The sequence below is a fragment of the Halyomorpha halys genome, unplaced genomic scaffold, assembly GCF_000696795.3.
Source record: "Halyomorpha halys isolate HHAL.00 unplaced genomic scaffold, Hhal_1.1 Scaffold1878.1, whole genome shotgun sequence".
In the NCBI taxonomy this organism is placed as follows: domain Eukaryota; kingdom Metazoa; phylum Arthropoda; class Insecta; order Hemiptera; family Pentatomidae; genus Halyomorpha; species Halyomorpha halys.
In genome coordinates this window covers 52,860-68,051 of record NW_027110726.1, presented here as the reverse complement: position 1 = coordinate 68,051, position 15,192 = coordinate 52,860, and positions in this window count along the sequence as shown.

Genomic DNA, 15,192 nt, shown 5'->3' with positions numbered 1-15,192 from the left:
ATTATATGGTCAGGTTCCAGTTCTTTAAAGTCATATTTTACTAAACTTTAAAGAGTATCGTATACATTTTCCATTGTTATTCATGAAGTAATTTTATCACATAACTTTTTCAAAACAATAGATATAAATATGATTAAAATTTATAGAATCATTTTCGATTAAGTAAATTTGAGGTCAGGAATAATTTTTTAACATCGTAAGAAAATATATGATATCTAAAAAAAATAAAAATAATCCATTTCATCTTAGCTCTTAGTGAGGAATTTATTTATCCTATATTTAAATTTACTCTGTATGAACTATAAACAAAAATAAAATTGTTATTCGAGTTTTATTGTTAATCTGCAGCCGCGTTAGAGAGAATACATTTTTGAATGATAATTATTAAATAAATACATTTTTTATATTTAACTCTTTTAAATAAATATATAATTAAAGATTTCGAATATAGAACATTTACCATGCTTCTCTTAAAAGACATTCTATACCGATTTGATTTAATTTGATATAACTTTATTTTTAATGAGAACCAGCGAAGGATTTTTCCCATTGTTATAATTGATAATTTTGTAGTGCGATTAAATCTTTATTAATTTATTAATGAATTCTCTGAATTCTATATGTGTCAAAAATAATTCAAAGAAAATGTAAGATGTTATTTTATGTGTTGAATTATTTATTTTAATAAATAAATATTTTGAATTTATAGAATCAATTTTTCTTTTACAATTATTGGGAAATCTTATCATAAACTAAATTTTTACCTTATTGACAAGAAATACTATTCAAACGGATAAAACAATAGGTAAAGATTATTTGCCATTTTATCGTGATTTATGAAATGCCTGTAAGAAAAAAATGATATAGAGAATATAAAATGTTAAAATCATTGAATTTTGGAGGTAATTGTCTGCCTTTTGCGAGTTATTTCATATAAATAATATTGTACTATAATAATAAACCTTAAAATATAAATAATATTATCATTGAACTTATTTTAAGGTTTCCCACCACATTTTAACCCTCATTTATATCGGATAAGATCTTTTTATCTACATTTAAAAAATAACTCATGAATTATTATTCAAAGCGCGAATCTAATTAATTTTACTACTTTTATGTTAATCGATTTAATATATAGGCGGGTTAAATGGTAGAGCTGGTTTGAATTTAACCTATAAATTGGGTAAAAAATAAAATTCAAAAAAATACAATAATTAATATATAGGCAATATGTAATTAATATATAATGATATTTAAAATAAATACCTTTTTTGTTGTAAAATGTTTTTAATTTTGATCACTAAGTCAGTTATTTGGTTTTTTTAATTTTAAAAAATTATTTATTTTATACTATTTATTTATTAACTAGAGGGGTTAGGCTGTGTATGGTAATAAATTCAATTTGATCTAATATGTTTAAATTAAAAATAATTAAATTTTATTTATGTTAATTCATTTCATAGTCCTTCTCATATTCTTAGAAAGTTTAAATCCTTTCAACATTTGCCTGAAATTCTTTTCTTTTTGCATCATTAAAAAACTATTTTATTCAAAATTAGGTGCTCTATGTACAATTCAGTGAGCCTTTTTCTTGATTGATATTGGACAGAAAAAAAGATACTAATACTTTTACTTAATCTTATTCTCTTTTATAAAACCATGTCCTAAAAAGTTTTAAAAGATCCCTTTAAGAGCTGGTTCAATTAATTCAGGAACTGCGGCGTGGAGGAAACAAGTGTCGCCTTTGTTTGATAGCCATTGTCTCCGCTTCCCTCATAAAATTTAATTCAAGGATCAGAAAATTCCCCTCAGCCTAAAACAGTAGCATTACCTGGAAAGAAGTATTCCTCATCCTTTTATTTTAAGTTGAATATTCTTTACTTTCTAACTGCCTGGCATTGAACAATAATTATATCCAGTCCCAAAATACGTATGTTGTATGCTACATTAAGGATCTCAGCCATACGTATATATTTATCTTATGTATGTATCACTTGTTTTACAATATTATAGATATCTGTAAATTTATATATAGTTCTTATCCTAAAATGATTGAAATTTCTTAAGAAAGCTACCATATTATAAATATAGATAATTATCGTTGTTTACATCGGGACCTGCTCGTGCCATACTTCAGATACCCTTGTACCTTCTACCTGGACGATTATATTTTTACGATTGTATTTTTAAATTGTATATAAATAAAATTAGTGTGGAACAAAGGGGGTTGAAAATGTGAGACCTGCTTATCAATGAACATGTATATAATTATGAGAGATAGTTGACCGTGGATGATGAACGAGGAGAAGATGGTTGGGGGTGCGGTCAATGATAAACACAAATAAGTTGGATTCATCTATTTTTAATGTGCTAACGTTTCGGCTAGTGTTTCTAGCCTTCTTCAGGGCTGTTCGCTGGAAAATCAAACGCCTATTCAAGTTTAAAGTGAAATAATACGTTAAAAGGTGGGTGGAAAAAATAATATGAATTTATAAAAAAAAAAAAAAATGTGAAAATTACTTTTTTAATAAATTAACTATTAGCCGTTTAATTTTCCAGCAAACAGCCCTGAAGAAGACTAGAAACTCTAGCCGAAACGTTGGCACATTAAAAATAGGTTAATCCAACTTATTTGTGTTTATCATTGACCGCACTCCCAACCATCTTCTCCTCGAACATGTAAATATTTTCTATGGAGTCAAATGTTTATCTATGGAGGAGTAATTAGGGTTAGTGTGTTAGCTTTAATGAACATTTGCAATAAAATGGACAAAATAAATAGAGATCGATATCATGACCATGCTATAGCTTATCTGGGTGACGTACTGGAAGTCTCGCCGCCGCGGTTACTTCCGCGTCCCATTACCGCTTCCCTCGTCCTGGTGGGCACTGGGCGAAATGGTGAAAACCGTGAATTTCTCCTGGTGTCAGAAAGTCGTCTCTCTCGATCAAGCACTGGCCAGCATGTCCTGGACTCTGGCGTGATGGTAGGGGCAGGCCAGGTCCTAGCTTGGTGCATAGTTTGGGGTGGCAATGCAGTCGAGGCGTCTTCGGGGTCTTCCGGTGTCCGGGACAATGCAGGCATAAGAAAATGAGACCCCGGACCCCAACTTTAAGAAATAAATTGGAATGCAAAGAAATTGTATGCAACACGACTGATTCAACACAAAACAATAAGTTCAGAATGATGCAGCACGCGGTGAAACGCTCAGGAATAAACTCGAATCCCACACGGAGAGAAGTTGTTCCGACTTGTCTGCAAAGAGGCTGAACTCGATTCAACTACCTTCTTATGTAAAAAGGAAGATGCACTAATGTGTCGCTACTGCTGAAACAATTTAACCGTTATGCTCATTCATACTGATTGTATTGCTCATGAGCCACTGCTATTCTCTTCAGATTCAACACAACAACAAAAAAATTTTTTTTTTGGAAAATTATAATATCCAATGACTTTATATGGGCTAAATGCAATTCAAGTGTATATAAGTGGATGCATAACTTAATATTGTAACTAACAACTAACTAACATTCTTGTAAATTACCTAAGTGACCATTTACTAGGTTACTTCCTCGAAACACTTAAAATAAAATTATTATTTTGATATTTGACACTTATTCGAAATGGTATTCTATAAGTTAATAACGAATTCCAGGTTTAAGGTAAAGCTAAACCAAAATGTATTAAATATTCATTTCATATAACCAGCATAAAAAATATTCTTGCCATGGACATGACGTGATCTCTTATCAGACGATATCACTTAGCGTTTTATGCTATCTTACAATCCATAACGTTTTGAGGTAACGACCAATGCTCACGTGAGTCCATGGGATTTACAGTTGCACTTAGCTACATGTTTGTCGGACTTATTTTTATAGGATCGTTGGCATTATTCTAAGGGGCAAGGATTTAATTATTGTTATTATTATGCATGTATCTAATTTGGATTTATTTTACCCAAATTTATATTTTATGATAATTGAAAAATATGTCTATATATATATATATATATATATACACACAAAATTACATAAAAACTACTACGGACACAATAATGTCCGAAATAAAGACGTTGACTAAAGGAAAATAGGTTATCGAACATAATTTTGTTGTTACAGTGAATTTATAATTAGATAATAAGTTAAGAGTCAGTATGACTTTTATATTTACCATTTAATGTAAAAAAAGCTTTTTTTCATATCAAATCACCACAAGTATAAAATTTTGATAAAATATCATAGTAATAGTTAAGCAAACTATTTTAGTAATCTTCAATCCTACAGCACATTTTTTTCCTGTTTTAAATCACATATTTTTCAATATGAGAAATTTCGGTAAATAATTTATTTATAAATATAATTAAATTGCATAATATGTTTACATCCTTAGATGTCACTTCCTCTCTACCGGAGGTTGGGAAGACTTGTTTTCATGTACTGAATTAATAAATAAAACATTTGTCCTTTGAATCGACAATTTTACCTAAAATTTTATGTTTAAATGTATTTATGTTAAATTTGGTCCCATGTCTCTCTTTCGTCAAAATTGACCAAACCGTTAATCAATTTTTTTTTAATTTTTAGGCATTGAGCAAATTGGTATCTTTGTAGTCCCACAGTAATGTAAAAATTCCATTAAATACTTGGAATAAGTAACGTATTTTCTTTAGTACATTTATATTTCGTATACGGGACAAACAAATTTGGTTTTAATTTGTTATTTTTTTTAATACCAGATCGGCTTGTGGCCTTACATATATTTGCATTTTTTGTTTTGATTAACAATTAATTATGGGGTTATAGTCTCTTGGAAAAGAAACCCCTAATTATTCCCAACGCAAGAAATATGGAGCAATAATAAAGATGAATTATTAAAATTAACATAAATAAATAAAAATTCTTAAGAAGAGAGTAAAAGAAAAGTTAATAATAAAAACAGTAAAATTTATAGATTTAATGAAATATATAAATAAAATTGACTTCTAATCGGGGTAGGAAAAGACGAAGGATTTAATTTGGATGAAAGTTAAAGATTAATATAAAAAGAATATAGTATTAATTTTGTCGAATACCATCGTTTGCTTTCACTTAAGGATAAGAAAAACTCCTCTTGACACGCCTATATTCGATTTGGCTACAAGTTAAATAAAACAAGAGATTAGTGTTTTCGGTTATACCAGTGAAAGCAATAATTTTCTCGATACTCCTATATTTATCCCTATGTGAATCATAAAAAAAATAATGATTTCTAATAAGATAGAATTTTTCAAACATTAAAATACGAAGGTATATAAAATAAATAAAAAAGTCAGAAAACTTTAATAACCTACTCACTAGGTGTACTTTTTATTTTTTTACAAAAAAAAAAAAAAAAAACTATTCGTTAAATTTGTAAGTAATTTACCCACTTTTTATTGATTGATAAGATTAATTTTTTTCTTACAAAAATAATTACAGCTTAAACACATTCCGCAAGTTAATGGATAATTCATTATTTATTTTGCAAACAAAAGTAAATTTTCTAAATCAGTAGTAGCTCAGGACTAAAACGGTTTTCAAATTTTTAGTTTGCCACGCGTTATTGGAAAAGGGTAATATGGAAGCTGTATATAAATGTCAACTTTTTCCGAGCTCTAGTAAAAAAACTCTGTGGGCTTGTCGCTTAGTCCACACGTGATCCTCGTTAATGAAACATTTCGATTTGCAAGTTAAATTTTTGCACGACATCCCTTGAGCCGATGAATTTTAAATTTATTCAATCGGTCTCAGCGACGGGAACAACTACAAAACCCAAGCAGTGTTAGATCCTTTCGGGCCCTTAAAATTCGACTGTCAATTACAGTAATGCTTTATTATCCTTTGCTTATACTGTTTCTACCTTTTCAATTGCCTTGCTTCTTACTTATTTTGACTGAATAACTTTTAAGTTGATCATTCTATTGCTATTGCATACCTTCCTTCAATCTTGCAAATAATGGACCGAAGACATTTTCTGCAATCGCATCGTAGGGTATAGCTAAGAGGGACTTCAAGGAAGTCGATGGTAATATTCTAAAGTTTAAGTCAAGAAAAAGGATAGTTCGAGTGGAACTGACTAATGTGAAATCTCTTTAACCGTTGAACCGGACATAAGTAAATCAAAATTAACAACTACTAAGTGGTTAAGAACTGAAGTTCACAAAAGTATGACATCGCAAACTATATTTAATTTGTATTTTTAGACATAAAATTTTGATCGAGTCTGGCACCCGGAAATGCTCAAATCCCATCAAATCAACTTCGTCATAAACCAACCGACTGCCTTACTGTATCCTTTAGGAATGTTACTCTTACCTCTGTAGAAGAGATCCGCTACCTTGGACTAGATCTGGACAAACGACTAATCCTCCTAAAAGACCGGACACTGCAGGTTGAATCCGACTATTACAGACATGTACTAGACAAACGGTCTAAATTTCCAATAAAGAATGATCCATATGTCACAATAAAAATCATCCATAAAGACCTCGATCTTCCATTTTTAACCAATCTAGCCAAAACAGATATCAATCCTTCCATTACTAATTTCCTAATCACCACTAGTATAGAATGCTTCCTCTTCCATTCCTGATAATCCTCCGAGGCGCCTGAAAACTAGATGGCTTGGAGACTTTCTATTGTATAAACGTTATTAATGGGTATTTTCTCTACTTGCCTGTATCATATCATTATGATCCTATATTAAATTTACTTACAATGCATTTTTATGTAAATACCAATTAATAAATAATGTAAAAAATGGAATCAACTTTTTGACTGAAATGAAAAAATAAATTAATTATTAATTACTACTACCGAGGTGTTCATAAATGAGTATTGTATAACTAAATGTTTGTTGGCATAATTAGTATATACTCGGATCGGTATACTTTATATAGTAGTCTTCAATTTCGAGTGAATCGTTTATTTCTTTTGTATTATATTATTTACCCTATATTTCGTTTAATCAATTTTGTTTGAAAATATATATGTACATACCTGCGCAAAATAAATACTTGGATGGAATAGATTACCATATAGCTTTTTTTTCCATCAACCTTCCGAAACAATCTGATTCGTATCCTCGCCTGTATATTCGGTTGATTGGAAATTGTTCAAATATTGAACCATTTCTACTCCAAATCAACAAACTCTAATTGAATTATGGATTTATTTGAAATTCTATAAGCTTCATAGCCGATTTGAGTTACCGAGTGAATAGGCGTCGAGAAAAAGATTGTCCAATTATGACTGCAGTAGTCCAGAAGATTCTCCTATATCTAAGTCTCATATGATCTTATGTCCAGGCGTTTTCTAATGAAATGTGAACGTTTCAATGCGAACAGCATTGAATAGCATATAAATATCACATCGAATTGGAATGGAAAATAGATATTGATGCTTTAGATCAGCGATTAAACTTTTTAGACTAATGTATTCGGTAACAGCGGGTTTTGAATTTCAATGCTTTCATACTTCGGTTTGGCAATATTCTATTTTTAATTTTCTTAAAGTACCCTTGTAACTGAAAAAATAACTAAACATTATACTAATAATTACTAACTATATGTGAAGAAGTTTACTGTAGTCATTAATAAATAAAATTCTATGTAATGCCAATGTATTTTTCAAACATACTGTAACATATACTCTATATTTAGTAAATGAAATTAGTTAAATATTAAATATTGTATTATATACTTTGTTATAAGAGGAAGTGCCTGCTGGACTGCATCGATTTAGTGAGGCTAGGAAAGGTTAAGGGTCGCAGGCCGTTGAATGTTAATTTAACATATAGGCTTTTGATTCTTTATTCCGTCCCAACTCTCACTTGGGCTGAAGTTAGAAGGCTTCGGTACCCAATTACCAGAGCTTTCTTTAGGCATTTGACGTTTGCGAATCGGCATTGGATGATCTCTTGGATAGATTGCAAGCCTTAAATATTTTCCTAAAAACTAGCCATAACTCTTCTTGACCTCATTAAAAACTTAAATAACTTCCAAAATAAGCTCTTGTATAAGAAAAAAGAGATTTGTTTTTCAAACTATTAATTTTTTTTTATCACAATAGCTAATGTAGTTGACAAAAACATATTTATACCAAATCCAACAGAATAACGTTTTTAAAAAATTAAATGCGCTCGCAAAGCTAGTTCGTAAACAATTAAATCGAAAATAATATATTAATATAATTAACAACTGTCCAACCGAAAATAAAAAAAAGATATAATATATATTTATAAGCTCGCTGAATATGTCTATAAAGTTTAATTGTTTGTCGAGATATAAGTCCTAGAGTTTCGTCCTATGGTCGTCTCTTTTCGGAAGATATTTAAAAAAAATATATATATATTTTTTTGTGCTTATTAGAGATATTATTATATGGAAAATAAATATATATATATGGTGGTTTCTTATAGGATAGCTTTCGTTGATCATATAGAAAAATAAAACCGAAAAAAAATTAGTGATGATAATTGTTTATTATATTTAGTAATATTAAATTATTAAATAGCATTATCCTATATTCGGTTTTGAAAGGCTTATAAGAGTAAAAGTTTAGATATTTTCGTTTATTTTTTTATTATTTATTTATTGCTATTTAGGACTGTATCTACATAAAAATACATCTAGTAAATTTGATGTATGATCAAAACGGAGATATACAGGCATGTAGAGAAACTACCCATTGGTAGTTACCCGCCAAATCGCGGACACCGAGGTTTTGGATTGTCACCCGTTTTTGCTTCTTCCTCTCTATCCTGTTCTTAATTTTAGCCGCCACCCTCCATCGTTACATACTGTTCACGGCAATAGTGTCCTCTCCTGCCGCCGTATCCCGATAGTCCCTGCGACGACCGAGTGTTTCGAGTGGTTGTATGCAATGATCGCCTTTTCCATCGCCTCTTCCGGCTCGAATCCCTTCCCCATCTGGTACTCGTAGGTGGTCACCGTTACCAAGTACCACGTTACCTCCAAGGTATCTCTACTCCAATTCAAGAACTCTGGTCCGTTGTCTGATGAGATTCTCTCTGGAAAGCCGTAATACTGACACCACGTTGCCAGAGGCCTTCAATACTGCTTCCGCCGATTTTTCTGTCACTGTGTACGCCATAGCTAATTTACTGAAGACATCTACTACCGTGATCCAGTTGTTCCCTCTCCAAGTAAACGAATCCACTTGTAGATCACTAAGTGGCGCTCCTATAGTGGGCGTTTCTTCCTATATCGCCTGCGTTGGGTGCCGGTCATATGTGGTGTTACTTCACAATTTCCTATAATGTCTTGAATAGTATCCATCATTCCTCACCAAAAATATCGCCGGTGCAGCACCCGGAGTTCATTAAGCCCCCTATGATCCATCTTGTCCTGGTGGTTAGCAGGCGTCACTTCTTTCTGGCGTTCTGGTTCCCGGAGAGTCTCCACTACCGTCGTGCACCGTACAAATGTCTGGTCTATACCTACTTTTTCCGACGCCAGACACACTGAACCTTACCAGAACTGCATTACCTATATATAAGTGGTATGTCTGTCCTGGCTTAGATGCATCTTTCAATGCTCTACAAATCTGATCTTCTTAAATACCTAGTATGGACCAGATGGTCGTGATACTAAAGCTGCCATATTTCCCATTCTCTATTTTCATTAACCCTGAAGTCTTGGTTTTCCAGATGATCTGGCGGCGTTTGTTGTTAACAATCTCGTCTAACTCTTTAATTTCCGTTGGTCTACTTGCAGTTGATTCTTCATCTTCGGATGTTACAACCCTGTTCTCTTCTATTCTTCATCTTCTGGGGCCCACACTCTTAGGAACTGTCTCCCGCTTCCAGATGGTTCACCTTGCTCATCCTCGATTGCATTAACCATTACCGCCCTTGAAAGCCACTCCGCAACCACGCTGTCCTTTCTGGGCTTGTACGAAATTTCCATGTTGTTCTGGCTGAGGATCTCTTCCATCTGGTGATCCGTACAGATGTCTTCTTAAGTTTACCAACCCACTGCAGAGGTCTGTGTTTGGTGTGTACCCGAAAATATATGGCCAGAAGGGGCCCACACGATTCCTAGAAACTCCACTTCCAGGGCCCTGTAGTGGGTCTCCACATCGGTGAGCCGTCGACTCGCATACGCTATGGTCGGTCTCCCACTTCTTATTCCTGCGATAACACCTCCCCGAGAACGTATTCGCTTGCATCAGTCCTGAGGATAATATTTCTCGAAATTGGGGGATTGCCAGAACCTCTTCTCATTTGCTGAACACTAGTAAGTCATCTAGTTTGCTATCCCGATTGCTATTCAATCACTGACTTTTATTGAGACCAACTCGTGTATATACACATTTGTGTGTCAGTTAATATGAGTTGTACAACTAACTGTAACTTATATATATGATTTTTTTTTTTTTAATTGTTATTATTTTATATTTTATTTCTCGAAACATGTTTAAATTTATTATTATTACCTAGGTTAACATTATTTTTAGTTATACTGATTTATTCATTTCATTTATTTATATAAACTAGGAATTTTCGTTAGAGCTTTTAAATTGTTAAAAACTTTTACATGAAAGTTAAATATTTTCAAGCTCCCATATTCATTACGAATATATTAAAAAAATATTTTATGCGCTCTCCCTTAATTAATTCTTTTGTCATTTAAATCCTTCCAGCTCTTGTAACATACATTTTTTCTTATAACGATTGTGCATTTCCTCTTGAATAGAACTAATTAAATATTCCCTCGACCGCAGTGGGCCCGCAGGCCGCTCACCAACCAAAGCTGGTCCATTATATAATCGCAATGCTCAATCCCCTTTTACGGATTTACAAACTCTGCAGTTAATTGACAAAGCAATGTATTAAACAGGGCATTTTACTCTTTTGCAATTTAAAATACGTTGATTTATGTGGCCATGTTAAGTTTATTTTTTTTTCTATTGAGTATGTTATTTAGAAGCGAATTAATGTTTTATTACAAAAGGAACATAAATTAATTCGGTTTACCTAATGGTGTTTTTAAAAAATATGTGTGTATAATTAATTAACAATCCATGAAGAGAAACATCAAGCCTGGTATTTCCAGTTCGAGACCTCGTGCAAAAAAATCGGCATTATCTGATGAAAACGTTTATTCCACTTACTTGAATCTTTATTGCATTGCCAATAAATACAAGAGAATCTTCCAGTCAGATAGTGCTATCTGCAAAGATGGCGGCTGTTCCAAATATACAAAAAGAAAAATCATCATGTTAAGTAAAAGCAAAAAAAAAAAAAAAAAATGTGTGTATTTTAGTACAAGAGCCCAAGAGATAAAAGGCAATTATTTTACCCTCATTTTTTACTTTAATGAAAACTATGTATAATTACTAGTCGAAATTGATGAGAGGTGGAATAAAAAATGGCAGCTGTAGCAAAAAGTTTAAAAAAAAAATTAATTTTCCATTCGGAGCTCTATATCATTAAAACTAAAAACAACACTAGAAAAGCTAAGCTAACGTCATTTAAATTTTCTCAAATATGAGCCCTTCTAGAGCTATGTAGATTCAATAGTATTCGAGATATAGCTTCTTAAAAAACAACATATCATGAAAAAAATGTACTTACTATTACATATTTAATTTATTAATATTCTATGAGTAAATTTGTGTCACTTCGATCATTTAACCCATTCAGGCCTCAATTATTCTAGTAAACCCATATGTTTCTTAAAATGAATATTGATGAAATGAAATTAAATAAAAAATAGTATATTATTCTGGTACTGGGTCCCTTTAGATCAATTACTTTAGATAATTTTAATTTTATAATAAAATTTATTGGGCAAAAACAGTGTGCCCACACTTTATGATAACTTATATACAGTCAAGAAAACAATAAGTTAGTTAAAAAACTAACTGACTAAATAAAAACAAAAACAAAAGATTATAATAATGGATTTGATTGGTGAAGTAAAAGGCAGTTACAGAGAAGGGTTTTTAACGAGGGAAGAGTTGGTAAATGACGTATGTAAGTGGTAATGGAGTTCTAAAGATACGCAACTCAGGTAAAAAACGATTTATCAAACGAAGCAGTTCGGTGAGTTGGAGGTGGTCCTATGTCTTGTGTTCATTAATTTTATTTTGTGGTATCTAGACCAGGCGATGTGTGATTTTATTTAGATGGTTAGTCATTAACTTCTGTCTAAGAAACGTAGAGCACTTTTGAAAACCCTCCAATATCAACTGAATATCATTTATTTTTATTTCTCTTGCGATTAATATTTGCATATAAAGAATTCATCATAACATTATAAGAAACATGTAATATTCCCTGGGATTAATAAAAAAATAGGTTTAATTTGTTTGTGCATTTTTTGTTCTGACTATACCCCCGACCATCTTCTCCTCATATTAATCTACGGTTAACTATTTATTTCTTATTTATTTATTTACTTTTTCTAAGCCCTATGGGTGCTGAGGATATTGGATTTTTGAAAAGGAGTAGTATTTTGTATCAGTCTGATGGTAGGGGTGGGGGGCTTATCAGGTTTGTTGAGACAGAAATAATTTAGCTACCTGTCCTCAGTTTAGTCTGTGTTTGTTTATGTGGGTCTGCCATCTTTATGGCCGTCCTGTCGGTGTCAGAGTCCTAAATAGTGGGTTTGTACAGTACTAGAGGCTATCAAGAAGTTTGATATGCCTCCTCGATGATAAATTCTTTCACAGTTGGTAGGTCGAGTTTCGTGTGTATTCGGTCCGTCTTTACTCTTTGCAGTGAACTATTCTCACAATACGTCTGAATATATAACTCAGGAAATGTAGTTTCTTGGCTGTTGGTGCTCTGTTGGTCAGCATAGGTGCTCCGTAGAGCGGGGGGTTAACCATCACTCGGATGAGTGACACATTACGCAGAGGCCTCTCACCTCTAATATTTTAGTAGAATTCTCTATTAATACAGGATAGACTCAGCAAACCTCAGCTAAGCATTTCATTGTATACCTTCAAGTACCAACCGTAGAAAAAGGTGGTATTTTATTACATTTATTTAACACATACGTAATGCTATTCACTAATGTTTTATTTTATGTTGTAGAGGGATCGGACAAAATAAATAAATAAAAATAAAAGGGACGCATGACGGTTAGCTATTTACCCCTCCTTATCTTTTTTAATCATATTAATGAAGTATGCATTTGCATGATTCAAAGGAAATAGAAAGTCACTCAAATATATTTAATTGATAGATTTTAATCTATGTCTTTATTATAATAAGAGAGACATTTTGTTTATGATAAAATTGAATTCATTTGAATTCTAATTGACTAAATAGAACCTAACCTTTTAGTTTCAGCACATCAAAAACATAAAAATCAGCCTGAAATCACGAGATCAAATTACAAACAAGTTTTTTGTAGATCTTGTAATCATATATTCATACATATGTAACCACATATCTGTGGCACACGCTTTGGTAAATGTGTTATGTACCTGAAAGATATCCAGGCAGCTAGCCAGGTAACCCTATGGTTGGATAATTAATGCTGGGGATGATAGCGCCAACCCAATTACTGATTCCCTCCCAATTAGCTTCTTGGAAATCAAAGCAGCTCCTAAAGGTGCCTTGTTACTTTGTCTATCTCTGTATCAGTCAGCTCTCCTTCTGAGAAGGCTCATTTGTGTTTTATTGATCGAAATACATATAAAACTTATTTTGGAAAATATAATAATTATAAGCGTTTAAAATTTATTTTACATCACAAAAGTTTATTACTCATTCGTACTAATAATTGTATTAATGTGTGTACTAATTATTTTATAAGAATATAACAATATTCAATTAGGTTATAATCATGTACTAATTGTTAGTTTATCTATTATTTAATTAATATGGATTTTCATTTATTTATTCGTCGTCATATTTTCAAGTACTACGTCAATTCTATACTTATGGTATGTAGAACATAGAATATAACTAAAAAAATTAAAATAAACCTCAATTTAAATAAAAAATGTAACTATTTTAGTTACAAGAAAGAAAACTAAATGTCAATAACCTTAATGCATTAATAGAATACAATTATGCATTTTAAAGTAGAAGTCATAACAGTGACATGGCTACTAGAGAATCATTGGGATCTCTTGTAGCCCTGCTTCGCCATCCACACGACAGCGGCAAAGCTTGCTGCCTTGGGAACTTAAGGCTGACTGTTAGTATGTAACATAAATGAGAATGTGAATTTATTTTATTTTAACCAAAATTGAATATTCTTTATCTCGTAGATAAATTATTTTCTTATTATTTAATGTTTTAATGTTATCGATTACATTTTTATATCATATTTCCAATTATTTATTCAGATAAAAATAATAGCTTTCATTCGCACATTTATATATACTATAAATGAATACTACGAAAGCTAATAATTCTTGTCCTCAATTGTGGTAGATTGTATTATTATTCTTCAGTCAAAGCTATTTAAAAAAAAAATATTGAACTCAGAAAATATTCATCATGAATGAATGAAAAGCTAAATTATCTATGTTGTTTACAATCCAACTATATTATTAAAACATAATACATAGTTTTCTGCAATGAAACAATTGTTGGGAACTGGTTAGACACTGAACTGTAGCAGATAGTAGAATCGTCAGGCAATGTTCGGTTCTTTGAATTGTTATTATATATTAGGAACTAATCAATAAATAATATGAGCTATGATTATTATTATATATCAGTAGTTGATATAAAAGTAGGAAACTCTAAAAGTAACAACTATTACTATGCTAATTTTACACTGAATATTCTGTTAAGTCAGATTAGAAAAAAAAACTGGCCAATAGAGCCAGGTTTTTTTTTTTAATAGTTTAACGCTAATTGCCGCCTACCTATTTATTTGATGTAATTAAGCGTATACATACACATGCATATGTGTATATTCCAAGGTTCAGTAAAAATATAATGTCTGCCTAGTACTATAGTTAGTACCGTAACTTCATATATATTTATTTATGTGACGTTTCGCTACATTATTGCTTGCATATTCATAGTAATTGACTGTAGGAGCTGAACCTGGAGTTAGTTGGATCACAGAGTAGGTTGTAGGTGTGTGTATATATATATTTTCTATTACAATAAAACCTAAACGTATGTGGTTGTTGGAAAATACACGGCCCCGTAGGATGTCTCTCCTACAA